The sequence below is a fragment of the Bubalus kerabau genome, chromosome 9 (assembly GCF_029407905.1).
Source record: "Bubalus kerabau isolate K-KA32 ecotype Philippines breed swamp buffalo chromosome 9, PCC_UOA_SB_1v2, whole genome shotgun sequence".
Lineage (NCBI taxonomy): Eukaryota > Metazoa > Chordata > Mammalia > Artiodactyla > Bovidae > Bubalus > Bubalus kerabau.
The window spans coordinates 60,359,673-60,374,689 of NC_073632.1; the positions used below are offsets into that span (position 1 = coordinate 60,359,673).

The 15,017-nt window shown below is 38.3% G+C and overlaps 1 long non-coding RNA gene across 1 annotated transcript in view; it reads right to left on the minus strand.

Annotated features, from left to right (window-relative positions):
* Positions 1-4,853: 4,853 nt before the first annotated feature.
* Positions 4,854-15,017, minus strand: part of LOC129619926 (uncharacterized) — a 40,198-nt gene continuing 30,034 nt past the window's right edge. The window contains exons 3-5 of the long non-coding RNA XR_008698291.1: positions 12,833-12,935; positions 9,597-9,659; positions 4,854-5,809 (exon numbers count right to left, since the gene is read on the minus strand). This is a non-coding gene — a long non-coding RNA (uncharacterized LOC129619926). The remainder of the gene's footprint in view (positions 5,810-9,596; positions 9,660-12,832; positions 12,936-15,017) is intronic.

Genomic DNA, 15,017 nt, shown 5'->3' on the forward strand with positions numbered 1-15,017 from the left:
ATTTTTAAAGATAAAGATATCAAAAGAAATAAACATAATTATTTACAATGTACTACATTATGAAATTTAAATTTCAAGAAAACTTGTGCCTGGCATCATTACCCAGTTTACATTCATGAATTTTTATTATACATATATCAATGTTCATCAAAAACAATGATTGCAAGGCAATAAATGAAATAAAAAGCAATCTTCTAAAAAAAAACCCATGTATTCTGAAACCTGTAAATATCAAGATAATATATGTAATTGGTATCTAATATTATTTATGAGATATAGACTGCAAATTATAAGTTTACTAAATTCCTTAGGAAAAAGCTGTATTCAGCACTTCCAAATCTTACACTATTTTGCAATGAACAGGGTATATTGTAACTTTTTGAACCTACCCTCAGATTAATAAGGTTTGATTTAGCCACCTTATAGTCACCAGAGAATTAACGATGAAAAAAAGTATTGTGCAGGGCTACATTCCAGCATCACAAGTGGAGGAAGAAGGACTAGTATCCACTGCCTCTGTGTCTGGCCCAATTTAATCAGTCTCTCCTCTTCTTTAAGAGTAATAACTGAATGAGCTGCCAGGGTAAACTGAATGTAAAGGAGCTGGGAGAACTGCTAAGTGCAATATATGAATAGATAAGCCACTCAACCTCACCGTAACTGTTTTCTCATCTGTAAAATGAGGTATAAGAGTTATCACTAAAGACTTCTGAAGCATGTAAATTCTGTGATTCTAGGCTTAAACTTAAGGTACCAAAAGTTGAGAAAGTCCTTCTCCCACTGTATCCCATTCCTAGACATAGATCTCAACCCCCAAATCACACCCCATTTTTATGGACTTCTTTCTTCATAGACGGCCTGCCAGACACAGCAGAAATTGTTTGGGTGACAACACTACCTAAGGCAACACACATCTTAAATACAGATAGAGCCTTCTTCCAAAAGCACTTTGAAAACTGTGAGCTTAATTGCAATGAAGACACCCATTGAAATTCAGTGCAACTAGCAGACAGACTTTGAGTTTATTCCAGCATTAAACAAGTTTGTAATAAAATATGCCATTATAAATTTTATGTTTTTAAAAAAATGGACCCTCAATGGATATGGCTATATGTAACATTTAAATATTCATGCATAAATTTGTACTTTACTGCCAATCATAGAAGATTATTGGTTTATCTAATAAGTAATCAGTATATTAAAGGGATTTTAAATTGAAAAAAGTAATTTAAAATGGCCAAGCATGCTTAATGAAAATTATCCCTTTTAATATGTCCTTTCTATTTGTTTTTCTAAAAGTTAAAAGAAGCCAGGTGTTCAATAAATAAACTGTGAAGTCTAGACATTTTACATTATCCTGAATTAGATAGGATTTTAGGATTAGAAGGGACTTTAAAATATCACCTGTTTAATGCTTTAACATAACATCTGCCAAGTGGTCATCTAATGAATGTTTTAATTCCTCAAGTTTCAGGGAACTGACTCCCTCTCACTTTAACTTCAGAGACCATAGATTACTAGGATTTCACCTATTCAACCCAAACTTATCAAAATTTCAACTTAGAAAATTAGCAAAATAACCAAAAAATTTAATGACCAGAGTCCGGATTTGGAATAACACTATAGTCAAAGCAAATAACTTGTTTAATTAATTGTGCCTGAAGTCATCTGGCATTAGACAAACTCCACAACACAGGTGGAACAAATATCCATGGAAGTTTTCCACAGAAACCAACTGTGCACATCCAATTCCCCACAGTCTGACAATCGGGCCTGAATGCCGATGGCCAGGTACAGGCCCCAGGGAACAAAAATCAGTGAGCCCTGCTCTGCCTGAACCAATGAGAATGAGGCCTGGCTGGATAGTTATGGTCCCCAAAGTCTGGAATTTGTCTATCAGCAGAAGCTCATGTCTTCCCTGACCACAGTGATTGCAAGTCCCATGCTGGAACCTTTGTCCCACCATTCATACCAAGTCTACTTCTAGCTTCAGTCATGCCTTCCACTTTATATTCAAGCTCCCTATCCTGAATTCTGGCCCATTTGCCTGGGATCCAAATATTTGCCTACCTCTTGTCTCTTTAATGGGCCTGGACCCTAAATTTCTGTATCCTCAGTAACAAACTGAGGTTCAGGTTCTATCTGGATCTATTTTCCCAGATACAAGCTACCTCTACCTGACTATAATTTTCTACACTTTCCAGATAATTCTATGGCTTGATCACTGCTTATCATTTTAAGAGCTTCTGTGATATTCTGTGATACTTCCCCTTGAACAATGGAATATGGGCTTCTGGCCACACTCCATGGAAGTCAACACTGCTGCCATGTTAATCTCCCTTAGGGGTATCATGAGAGAATAACAGGAGTCCGGGCTCCGTTTTCCAAGCCTTGTCCCATATGGTTCTGATTTATTCCATGTATATGCTACTAAAGTACAAAAATGCCTGGTGCTAAAAAACTTCTCAGATACTAGGACAACAAATTTAAAGGTCTATAGAAGTTGCTTCAGACTAAAGTACAAGGATGGATAAGCAGTATTCAATTAAGAACAATTAAGACTACATTCTTTGCAGCCAGAGATGGAGAAGCTCTATACAGTCAACAAAAACAAGACCAGGAGCTGACTGTGGCTCAGATCATGAGCTCCTTATTACCAAATTCAGACTTAAACAGAAGAAAGGAGGCAAAACCACTAGACCATTCAGGTATGATCTAAATCAAATCCCTTATGATTATACAGTGGAAGTGAGAAATAGATTTAAGGGCCTAGATCTGATAGATAGAGTGCCTGATGAATTATGGACGGAGGTTCCTGACATTGTATAGGAGACAGGGATCAAGACCATCCCCATGGAAAAGAAATGCAAAAAAGCAAAATGGCTGTCTGGAGAGGCCTTACAAATAGCTGTGAAAAGAAGAGAAGCGAAAAGCAAAGGAGAAAAGGAAAAATATAAGCATCTGAATGCAGAGTTCCAAAGAATAGCAAGAAGAGATAAGAAAGCCTTGCTCAGCGAGCAAGGCAAAGAAATAGAGGAAAACAACAGAATGGGAAAGACTAGAGATCTCTTCAAGAAAATTAGAGATACCAAGGGGATATTTCATGGAAAGATGGGCTCGATAAAGGACAGGAATGGTATGGACCTAACAGAAGCAGAAGATATTAAGAAGAGGTGGCAAGAATACACAGAAGAACTGTACAAAAAAGATCTTCACGACCAAGATAATCACAATGATATGATCATTCACCTACAGCCAGACATCCTGGAATGTGAAATCAAGTGGGCCTTAAGCATCACTACAAACAGAGCTAGTGGAGGTGATGGAATTCCAGTTGAGCTATTTCAAATCCTGAAAGATGATGCTGTGAAAGTGCTGCACTCAATATGCCAGCAAACTTGGAAAACTCAGCAGTGGCCACAGGACTGGAAAAGGTCCGTTTTCATTCCAATCCCAAAGAAAGGCAATGCCAAAGAATGCTCAAACTATCGCACAATTGCACTCATCTCACATGTTAGTAAAGTAATGCTCAAAATTCTCCAAGCCAGGCTTCAGCAGTACGTGAAGCGTGAACTTCCAAATGTTCAAGCTGGTTTTAGAAAAGGCAGAGGAACCAGAGATCAAATTGCCAACATCCTCTGGATCATCGAAAAAGCAAGAGAGTTCCAGAAAAACATCTGTTTCTGCTTTATTGACTATGCCAAAGCTTTTGACTGTGTGGATCACAATAAACTGTGGAAAATTCTGAAAGAGATGGGAATACCAGACCACCTGACCTGCCTCTTGAGAAACCTATATGCAGGTCAGGAAGCAACACTTAGAACTGGACATGGAACAACAGACTGGTTTCAAATAGGAAAAGAAGTACATCAAGGCTGTATACTGTCAGCCTGCTTATTTAACTTATACGCAGAGTACATCATGAGAAACGCTGGGCTGGAAGAAGCACAAGCTGGAATCAGGATTGCCGGGAGAAATATCAGTAACCTCAGATATGCAGATGACACCACCCTTACGGCAGAAAGGGAAGAGAAACTAAAAAGCCTTTTGATGAAAGTGAAAGAGAAGAGTGAAAAAGTTGGCTTAAAGCTCAACATTCAGAAAATGAAGATCATGGCATCTGGTCCCATTACTTCATGGCAAATAGATGGGGAAACAGTGGAAACAATGTCAGACTTTATTTTTTGGGGCTCCAAAATCACTGCAGATGGTGACTGCAGCCATGAAATTAAAAGACGCTTACTCCTTGGAAGGAAAGTTATGACCAACCTAGATAGCATATTCAAAAGCAGAGACATTACTTTGCCAACAAAGGTCTGTCTAGTCAAGGCTATGGTTTTTCCAGTGGTCATGTATGGATGTGAGAGTTGGACTGTGAAGAAAGCTGAGCACCAAATAATTGATGCTTTTGAACTGTGCTGTTGGAGAAGACTCCTGAGAGTCCCTTGGACTGCAAGGAGATCCAACCAGTCCATTCTGAAGGAGATCAGCCCTGGGTGTTCTTTGGAGGGAATGATGCTAAAGGTGAAGCTCCAGTACTTGGCCACCTCATGCGAAGAGTTGACTCATTGGAAAAGACTCTGATGCTGGGAGGGATCGGGGTCAGGAGGAGAAGGGGACGACAGAGGATGAGATGGCTGGATGGCATCACCGACTCGATGGATGTGAGTCTGAGTGAACTTCGGGAGTTGGTGATGGACAGGGAGGCCTGGCGTGTTGTGATTCATGGGGTCGCAAAGAGTCGGACACGACTGAGCGACTGAACTGAACTGAACTGATATATGTGTATACACACACACACACACACACACACATACACACATATATATATTCTGAGTAGGAGTTCTACAGGATGGCTTGGTAAAAGAGATTGATTTTAATGCTAAATGTATATAACAGTGACAAAATGAAGCAAATATTTCAAGCTATAAAGGGAGGTATTTTGAAACAGAAATATCTGACCATTGTTCCTGAAATCACATCACTTAAGTTACTTTAGCCAGGCAAAATCACAATTTTGCTTTCCTAATCCCACCAATGCATACTAATCTCCTTTTAGCACCTTTGTCTGTCATCCACTCACGGTGATTATATTCTCTCTTGCATTTTTCTCTATCTCAGATGAATACATCTGATTTCTAAAACAGATTTCAAACTCCATAGCTTACCTTATCATACTAGAAATGTTTTCAGTAGACAATAAATTCTTACTGAATTGAACTGAATCTAACCGAATTGAAACATATTGGGAGAAAAATGACTACAATACAGAAGAGCTAAATTGACAAAATATTTGAATCAAACATCTAATAACGTTCTGAGACGACATAACTGAGACTTAGAGAGAGACTAAAACTAATATTGCACAAATTAGAAAACAAAATGCAGAACAACTATAATACAAAAGCTGTCAGTTATGGACTGTGATAGGCAGAATAATGGGTTAAATACATTTAGGCACTACTGCTTGGCAGTTGACAGGCTCTGGAAACTCTTGGCGGAGGAGGCAATGGCACCCCACTCCAGTACTCTTGCCTGGAAAATCCCATGGACGGAGGAGCCTGGTAGGCTGCAGTCTATGAGGTCGCTAAGAGTTGGACACGACTGAGCGACTTCACTTTCACCTTTCACTTTCATGCATTGGAGAAGGAAATGGCAACCCACTTCAGTGTTCTTGCTTGGAGAATCCCAGAGACGGGGGAGCCTGTTGGGCTGCCATCTATGGGGTGGCACAGAGTCGGACACAACTGAAGCGACTTAGCAGCAGCAGTAGCAGCAGCAAAGACATTTACCTCTTAATCTCTGGAATCTGTGAATACGTTATCATAAAAGCAAATGAAACTTTTCAGCTGTGATTAAGTTATGGCTTTTTAGATGCAGAGATTATCCTGGACTATCCAGGTGGGCACACCATAGTAATATGAGTCCTTGAAATTGGAAGAGAAAGGGAGAAGAGTGGGTCAGAGAGATGATATGAAAAATAAGGAGAGATTTGAAGCATGAGAAGGATTCAACTTGCCATTGCAAGCTTTGAAGACTAGGAAGGGGACCAAAGCCAAGGAATGCAAGTGGTCTCTAGAGGATGATGATGGCCTTCAGCTGACAGTAATGCCCTCAGGGCTGTTATGCTAAATGAAATAAGTCAGCCAGAGAAAGACAAATACCACATAATCTCTATTATATGTGGAATGCTAAAAAAAAAAAAAAAATTGGTTCACAGGTACAGAGACCAGATTGGTGATTACCAGAAGTTAGAGGCAGGGGGATGAGAAAATAGATAAAGGGAGTCTAAAGGTAAAAAAAAAAAAAAACCAATGCCATTCACTTCGATGCAATATTTGGGACACACTTACATCGGAAACTGGGGGATGCAAAGATATAATATACATCTTTTCCCCAGTAGCTTAAAACCTTGTCAGTACAACAGATGTACCAACAATTTGTATTGTATTCCTAAAGATTCAGCCATTTACTTTCACCTGCATTCTCATTTAACCCTCACAGCATCTTTATACATAGGACATAAGGTGTGCTGCAGATTTGACGTAGACACTGTGTGTTTGTGTGGGGGTGTGTGTAGAAAAACACTTAAAATGAGGCAGGAGGGGGAAAATTCTGAAAAAGAAAGAATGCCCTGTTAAGCTTTAGCTAGTTTACTTTGCAGAGTGTAGAAATGGCCATGAATAATATTTTACCCTGAAAAATTTCAAAATCAAAATATCTTTTAAATTAAATTAAAAATGGATCAAAAATAATTGTTATTAGTACTAAGCAGCAACTAATCTAAATCCTAAATAAACCTGTGAGCCATTAATATGCAAAATAGCTACTGAATTTCCCCCAAAGTATAAGAAAAAACCTAATGATTAGTTTGCCAGAATCCCATGAAGAGATAGGAACTGCATTCATTTCATACCTATCCTATGTCAAACACTGTGTAAAGTATTTTACTGACTTTATCTCATTTATCTCAATACAACCCCACCAGTCACAATCTCCTAGGCAATTCCTTTGTCACTGAGGAATTTGAAGCTCAGAAGAAATATGTGGGCTGGCCTACTAACAAAGACGTATTCAAGAAAAAACAAGAACAAAGCAATAAAATTGCTATCCATGGGACAAACTGGGCAGCAAAACAAATGTCAGACAAAGGTATGTAATAAACTAGTAGTTTCCTATTGCTGCTATAACAAATTACCAGAAACATAGTGGCTTAAAGCAATATAAATGTATTGTCATATAGTTCTAGAGGTAAAGAGTCCAAAATCTGTCTCACTGGGCTAGAGTCAAAGAGTTGGCAGGGCTGATTCCCTCTGGAGTCTCTAAAGGAAATTTTGTTTCCCTAGCTTTTCTAGGCTCTTGAGAATGTCTGCATTCCTTGACTCATGGTCCCTCCCTCCATCTTCAAGGCCAGCAGGATAGCCTCTCCCAATCTCTTTCTCTGATTTCCTACCTCTCTCTGAAAAGGATTACCCTGGCCCACTGTGACTGGCTCTCTGTGATTACATTGGCCCACTCAGATAATCCAAGATGATCTTCCCCTCTCAAGGTTCTTAGTCACATCTGCTTAGTCCCTTTTGCCATGTATGGTAACATATTCACAGGTTCTGGTAATTATGTAGGGGAGCCACTATGCAGCCTACCACATAAGCATGTATAAGTTGAAGTCAAGGAAGAGAATTTAGCTATGAACAAGGAAGTACTGAAGTGGGTCAAAAACTGGGTGAAATAACTTAGCATATCTGAGATATGCTGGGTGATACAACTTAGCATATACTCCAAGAAGGACAAATTCAGATGCAGGACATAAAAAATTAAGCTGGGTCAAGGCTAATGGACTATGCAAATCTCCCTTCAGAGCTTGGAAAATAGCAATACATTCAAGAGACCAAGACATAATTCTCCCAACCATTGGGATTCCTACTGCTACTCATTAACTGGTTTCAAGTTTCTCTTAGACCAATGTAGAAGACTTTCTAACAAATAATTACCTGAAATTTCTAAGCAGCTCCTGAGGGAAAAACTCTAGAACTAGATGTCCTGGTAAAATAATCAAGGGAAGAAGAACCAGTGATGGCTCATAAAAGCATTGAGTTTCCTGAATTTTCAAGGCCATGCCATTTGAAGGTCTAACATGTAGGTTATTATTATAAAATATAAGTATGATAAAGAAGCATCATCAGTGTCTGAAACAGAGGAGGTTCAGTTCAGGGCTCAAGCTTGTGGCCTGAGAAAAACATCTCTCCCCATCACTTACACTCTATTACCACAAGTACATAACCTGTCTCTTTGCCTTCTGTTTTGCCCCATTAAATTCATATGCCTTGGGATTTCCCTGGAGGCACAGTAGTTAAGACTCTGCACTTTCACTGCAGGGGGCATGGATTTGATCCCCAGTATGGGAAATAAGATCCCACATGCCCCACAGTGCAGCCAAAAAGATTCATATGCCTCAATGCCAAGATTATCTTTACAAAACACACATCTGATCACCTTGCTTTCCATCTTAACCTCTGGTAATTCTGTCTGTAGAATTAAGTGTAAACTCTTGGATATAACACATAAAGTCCTAAAACTAAGACTACCTACGTTTATAATTTTATCTTCTACTCCTCCCTTGTGGGTGTTGAACAAGCACTTTTGTCAAAAAGGATGTCTCAGTATTGAAGCCACCTTTCTCATTTTAATCTGTCTTTGTGTAAACTATTATTCCTTTGACTTGAAAAAAAGACACATTTATTCACTGACTTGCCAATTCAAAGGTCAATCATTCAGCAAAGCCTCCCTGAAACTAGCTCTGCAAAGTTTTAAATACTTTCTATGTTGTGCTCCCATTGCTAACATAGAGGCATAGAGAAAATGTTCCTAGTACACGGCAAACTTGAACTCAAGCTACGCCAATATCACTTTCCAAATAATTCTCATCTGGTCATGGCACAGCAAGGGAACCCAAGGATAATGTTTTCAGCATTTGCTGCCCATCAGATTAACTATGAAGCTTTTGTAAAAGATCTTTTTAAAAAGGGTCCTTAAGACCTACTCCAGGTATATTGAGTCAGAATCTATGCCAGTGGTGATGAAGGGCTTGGAGGCATTTAATAACCTTCACAGGTGATTCTGCTGCAAAAAAGAGAATGAATGTCCTCAACTAGGCCAAGGCCACGACAGATAGAGGCCAAATGATGAAAGTATCTGGGAGTGTGAGATCAGACCCGCAAGAGACAGTCTAAGCATAAGCTAAGCAGGTAGCCAGGGCCATGGGTATTCGACTGAGACTCAGGGCAGCAGAAGGCTGAAGTCAGAAAACCAAGATGGAAGCTCTTCTATGTTGGCCAAAGAAACATCAGAACTGGAGGAAGAGCCGGACTCAGTAAGTAATCCAGTACACCTAGCCTGCCTTAAACACACCAGGTACCAAACTTTGGGAAATGAGAGTAATTCTAGAAGTCACCAAATGGAGGCTGCAACACTGCATCATCTGGAAACATTAAAAACTATTTGGGGCCCTATCCCAGACCAACTGAATGAGAATCTGCATTTTCACCAGATCCCCAGGTGATTTAAAAGCCACATCAAAATCTGCAAAGCACCCAAACCTGGTTCCAGATGATGATAATGCTGCTAGTCTGTAGACCACACTATGAGAAGCAAGTCTTGACCTAAAATTGAACATACAGAAGAAATTCAAGTGTTACCACTGTGAGAAGTTTGAGGGCGGGAATTGTGATTACCGTATCTCAGAAACGAGCACAGGGTCTTAGTAATTGATAACACAGTCTATCGGTTGACACCTCAGGACTTAGAGTTGGTTCACTTCCAACTCTACCACTCACATCCCATGTGATATCGTGCTTCAGTCTCTCACCTGAAATACAGACATAACTACCTCATAAGAAATAGGAAGAGATAGCATGTTATTTTTGATAGCACTGTAAGTGCTCAATAGACAATGAAAGAAAAAATAAGATAATCAATTACTGATTGATTGGTTGACATATTAATTTTTGTTGTAAAATAGTTCCAAAATTCTGGTGGTGTAAATGATTTCAGTCTGATTCATATAATCTAATGAGAAGACTGAAATCTTAGTGACTGCCAGGAAGGCATTCCAGGTATAAGATTTCTAAGAGTATTAATATGCAAGTTCTCTTAAAGTGATGGGTGAAAGAACCTGCTAAAGCAAGAGAATTGTTAACCTTTTTGGAGAAGTGACATCAAAATGATGTTTATGATATCTCAAAGCTCTCTTAATTCTACCCCAAACATTATACCTAAGATGACAATTTTTTCATGGCTTATTTTCATTAAATGAAATTTAAATGTATTTACTTGACAACATTTAGACTTTTTTGCATTATAGAGTATGGAAAATCTGGATGAGAATCTCTGCCATAATAAACAATACACATTCAAAAAAGCACATTTAGTTTTAGGCAAGTCCTTAAAATAATTTCCTTATTTTTGTCTACTGCTTTTAAATTTTCACAAAACGCTCACTCCTTCTACCTCATTTATCCCCATAACAACTCTATAGTTGTTATTTTTCCTAAAGCCTAGAAAACTTTGTTATTCCTATCTGATGTTTGAGGAAATGGAAAGTGATTTTAAGTGCTCAAAGTCACATACCTGGTTTGTGGCAGAAAGATAGCTTTTATAATTTCCAACCATTTCTTTGAACTACCATAGGTACCACTACCACCATCTGGTTGCCACATATTACTCTGTAACCAAACCCAAGGCAAAGCCAGGTCACCTACTCAACTGCCCAATATCCTAATTCCTCCCCCAACCAAATGTCCTTTCCCAAAAAAGTATCAGAAAAGCAACAGCTTCATAAACATAGAGGAAAACCTTATTTATTTTGTTAAAGTAACTTTGTGATACAAGGTTCTAAGTATCAGAAAGCAATAGTTTCCTAAACACAGAGGAAAACCTTTTGTTAAAGTAGCTTTTCAGTTCTAGAAGACAGAAGTTAAGTTTGGAGGTATGGCTTTATTTAATTTAAAAATTTTCAAATTATGGTAGAATGCAATTTTTAAAAAGTTGACTACTTTATTCATTCACGAAATGCTACATTTGCCTATAGATTTCTCAACTTTCTTTAAAAAAATATTCTAATGATTAAGTGAAATTTTTTTAAAGTGTTATTATGCATTCCCATTTTAGATATCAATATTTATTAAGGATCCTAATACTTGGGTTTTGGAAATGAGCACAAATCTTAAACTGACAAATAATAAAGCAATAAGATCTTATTAATAAAGGTTAATATTAGTCTTCAAACGTATCACAAGCAGCATCAGCATGTTCTTTAAAAAGAAACAAAATCACTGTAAAGATCTCAACTTAGTCATTAAACTTTAGAACTAATACTGCAAAATGATTTCCCAAAGTTAGCATACATTTTCAAAGTATTGTTAAGAGTTCTGGATAGTCTATTATAAGATTTTATCATTTATGACAGAACACTTATGGCAGGATCACTAAAGAAAACCTGACAACTCTAAACTGACAAGTGTAAGAAATTCCAAAGTTGCACCGACAATTCAGATCTACTTCCTTTCATGCCCAGATTCACTTAATATCTCATTTGGTTTTCAAACCTCCCCTCAGAAGCAATTGGAACAAAACCATGAGCAAGCTCAATCTCCATTTGGGCATGTAACCCTTTTACAAACACAATTACAGCCAAACACTATTGTAACCTGATTTGCATTTGCACTAAGTTACAAAGCACATTGAAAATGCCTGCTATGCATACTACAGACTTATTAGGAGGATATATTGCAGGGCTTCTGTGAACACTAATTAAAAAGGTTTTATCTTTCCCCTCTGGTCCACTGAAATTGTTCAAATGCCTTGTCTGCTACAACTTTGTTCAAAAACAGTTTTCAAACATGTGATCAGAGCTAGGCAACTATTTCAGGTGGCTTGATTCTGTTTCCAGGGTGTACAAGGCCGGAGAGACAAAGTTTCAGTCTAAACTTTGAGCTTCCTTTCCTTTGTTATTTTGTATTGCAACCTTAGCATTATCCAACTGTGGACTTTTATCTGTGAATATCTAAATCCTGTCTTGTGGAAAACTAATTACTGAACCACTGAGAGCTTCATAATGTCCTGCATTTAAGTCCTGAGCATCATACATAATGCATAGGCAGCAGTCTCTGCACTCTGATTACAGAACACTGTCATTAAGTGAGCAAATTAAAGATGTGAATAATTCACTGGCTGAGCTTATTGTCAGTGCTGCATTGTGAAATTAGAATTTCTAATAAGTACTGCAATTTTTTTAACCCAATTAACACAGAGAACATCTTGAGACTGATTAGTACAATAAAAATTATTACCTTATTCTTTTGCTTCACAACAGCCAAATTAAATACTGTACTTAATTATGCAGCATTCATTCCTTCTCTGCTAAAGAAAAGCCTATCATTTTAATAAGAGTTCTAATATTTGTATGTGAGCTAAAAATACAGCACATGCATCTGTAGCTCACTGTCTTTTTGCAAAGTTTTTTTTTAAGAGTCTGAACATCAGTATTATCACCAGTGGAAAATTATGATGACACTAAGTCTATTCTTAAAGCAAATATATTTTCTAAAACAACAACAACAACAACAACAAAAAATAAGCACACACAAAATTGACAAAGTAACTAACCTCCCCAAATTGAGTTGAATATATTATACCTCTGCTTTTTCCTGGATCTTTAGATGCAGATTAACACAGATTTGCCCCCACTATACTGTTTATGATTGAGGCTGAAACATATATTAAACAAAATTAATTGATTAGGAAAAAATCAAGTATCTGTAACAGTGGGTCTTACCTCAAATGCTCATTTTGCACACAGTGATCTGTGTCACTCCTGCCAGGCAAGTGGGAAAGTCCAGTTTATGCTCGGCATGATGATCCTACGCAGAGAGTGTCTGCTGCCATGTTAAATAAAGAAAATGATCATTTAAACCGGGGCTTTTGTCTCCCAATATTTCCTCCTGCTGCCCCTTTCGCATCAAAGCCCAGAGAGGCAGGCACATCTGGCGGCAGTCCCTGCCCCTGACCGCAGCTGCCTCTGGAGAGCTCCCTCCTTCCTTTCAGCTCCTCTGCATCCCCTTCCTGGGCAACTTCAGCCCCCTAAAATGGGGGAAAGAAACGATGACATTGCAGGCAGAATATCAGATTGTTTGTTCAGCTTCTGCAGCCACCTCCTTCCTGTCTACATATTTTACAGAAAGGGAATGAGAAGAGGGAAACAGCGAAGGTGCTCTGAAAATCAGTCAGACACAATGCAATAGGGAGATGGAGAGCAGGGAAAGGAGAATGAGAGAGCGAGAGTGTGTGTGTAAGGGGGGGGTGGCTGTCAGTGCAGATAAATCTGCATATGGAAATTAGGGTTATCCTGGGTACAGTTTTATTTAACTATGATCTACTGTTTTTTTAATTAGACCAGAATTTTAGCAAAGGAAAGGAAGAAGGAAAGTGAGTCTTGAAACCAGAGACAGAAACTTCTAATTCAACAGACTTAAAATTTCATAGCAACTGCAAATAGCAGATCTAGAAGTTGTAGGAAAAAGAAAAGGAACAATAACAACAACCACAAAAAAAAGGGACATTTTTTCCTATTTGGTTTAATAAACAAGAAAACCTCCCCAGCTCCAAAAATAAATAAATCAACAAAGAAATTGGGTTAAGACTGTAAAGCATTCGAAAAGAAGGGGGGAAAAAAACACCTCTCATGGTCTGTGTAAAATTTTTCCTTAAATGATAGAAGAATCATATGGGACAAAGGAATTGTCAAAAGTAGATAATTGGCATTACATGCGAAAACCACAAGTGACATATTCTGCATTTTAATATCAGAAGTATAGTATTGTGGCTTAGATGATAAAGAGTCCATCTGCAATGCAGGGTTCAATCCCTGGGTTGGAAAGATAAATCCACTCCAGTATTCTTGCCTGGAGAATCCCATGGACAGAGAAGCCTGGTGGGCTATAGTCCATGGGGTCACATAGAGTCAGACACGACTGAGTGACTAACAACTATAGTATGGTTTTTACCTTCCGGAGACACCTTTTGCAGCTCTAACCTATGGCAAAGTGCTACTGGCTATAATCAGTTTAAGGTTGTCATTCACATAGCCAACTACTCCTTTTGAAGTTCTAGGAGTAAAACAATGAGGAGGCAGAGTGACCAAGACTACAGGAAGTTGGCTGGTATTCTGGGCAATGAGCCTTCCACCAGAGGTGCTGGTTGGATAGCAGTTTGACCAGAAGGAAGCAAAAGTTAATTCTATAATCTATAAGTGGGGAATTTCAAGGAATGGACTAATGTTTATAGTCCCCCTACAACATGGCAAGCATTGTAGATGAACATTGCATGGTCTCTGCCTTCAGGAAGCCAGAATTCAATGGGAAAAATAAACTAAAAATGAGGTGAAATTATACTTTTATAAACAAAAGAACAGTTCAGATAGTCTAGATTTGAGCAGTGAGATGTCAGTGACCTCAAACCTCTCCATCCTCATGGCTGACAGGATCCTTCAAGATCAGCTTAAAGTTACTTTGTCTCTTTGAACTGTAGTTTCTTCACCTCTAGAATACCTGCTTTTGAAGTTTAGGATATGAAATAACAAAAATAAAATATCACCTTTTGTCTGGCTCATGATAACAGTTCAAAAAATATAAAATCAATTATCATTTCAGATGGCACCTCCTCTGTGAATCCTTCCCCAATATCTACAAATAGGCTCAGCTGCTTCTTCTGCAAGTCTCCCACTGTTCTCCATTATATTATATCCTTGTCATTTTCAGCATGTCTGTCTCTTTACCAGTGGTTCTCAACCAGGAACAATTTTGTGCCCTTAGGAGATATTTGACAGTATCTGGAGACATTATTGATCTTCATAACTGGAGAAGGAGGATTGCTGTTGGCATCTAATAGGCACAGGAAAGGGATGGTGTTAAACAATCTATGATACAAAGAACAGATCCCCAAAGGCCCAAAATGTTAACAGT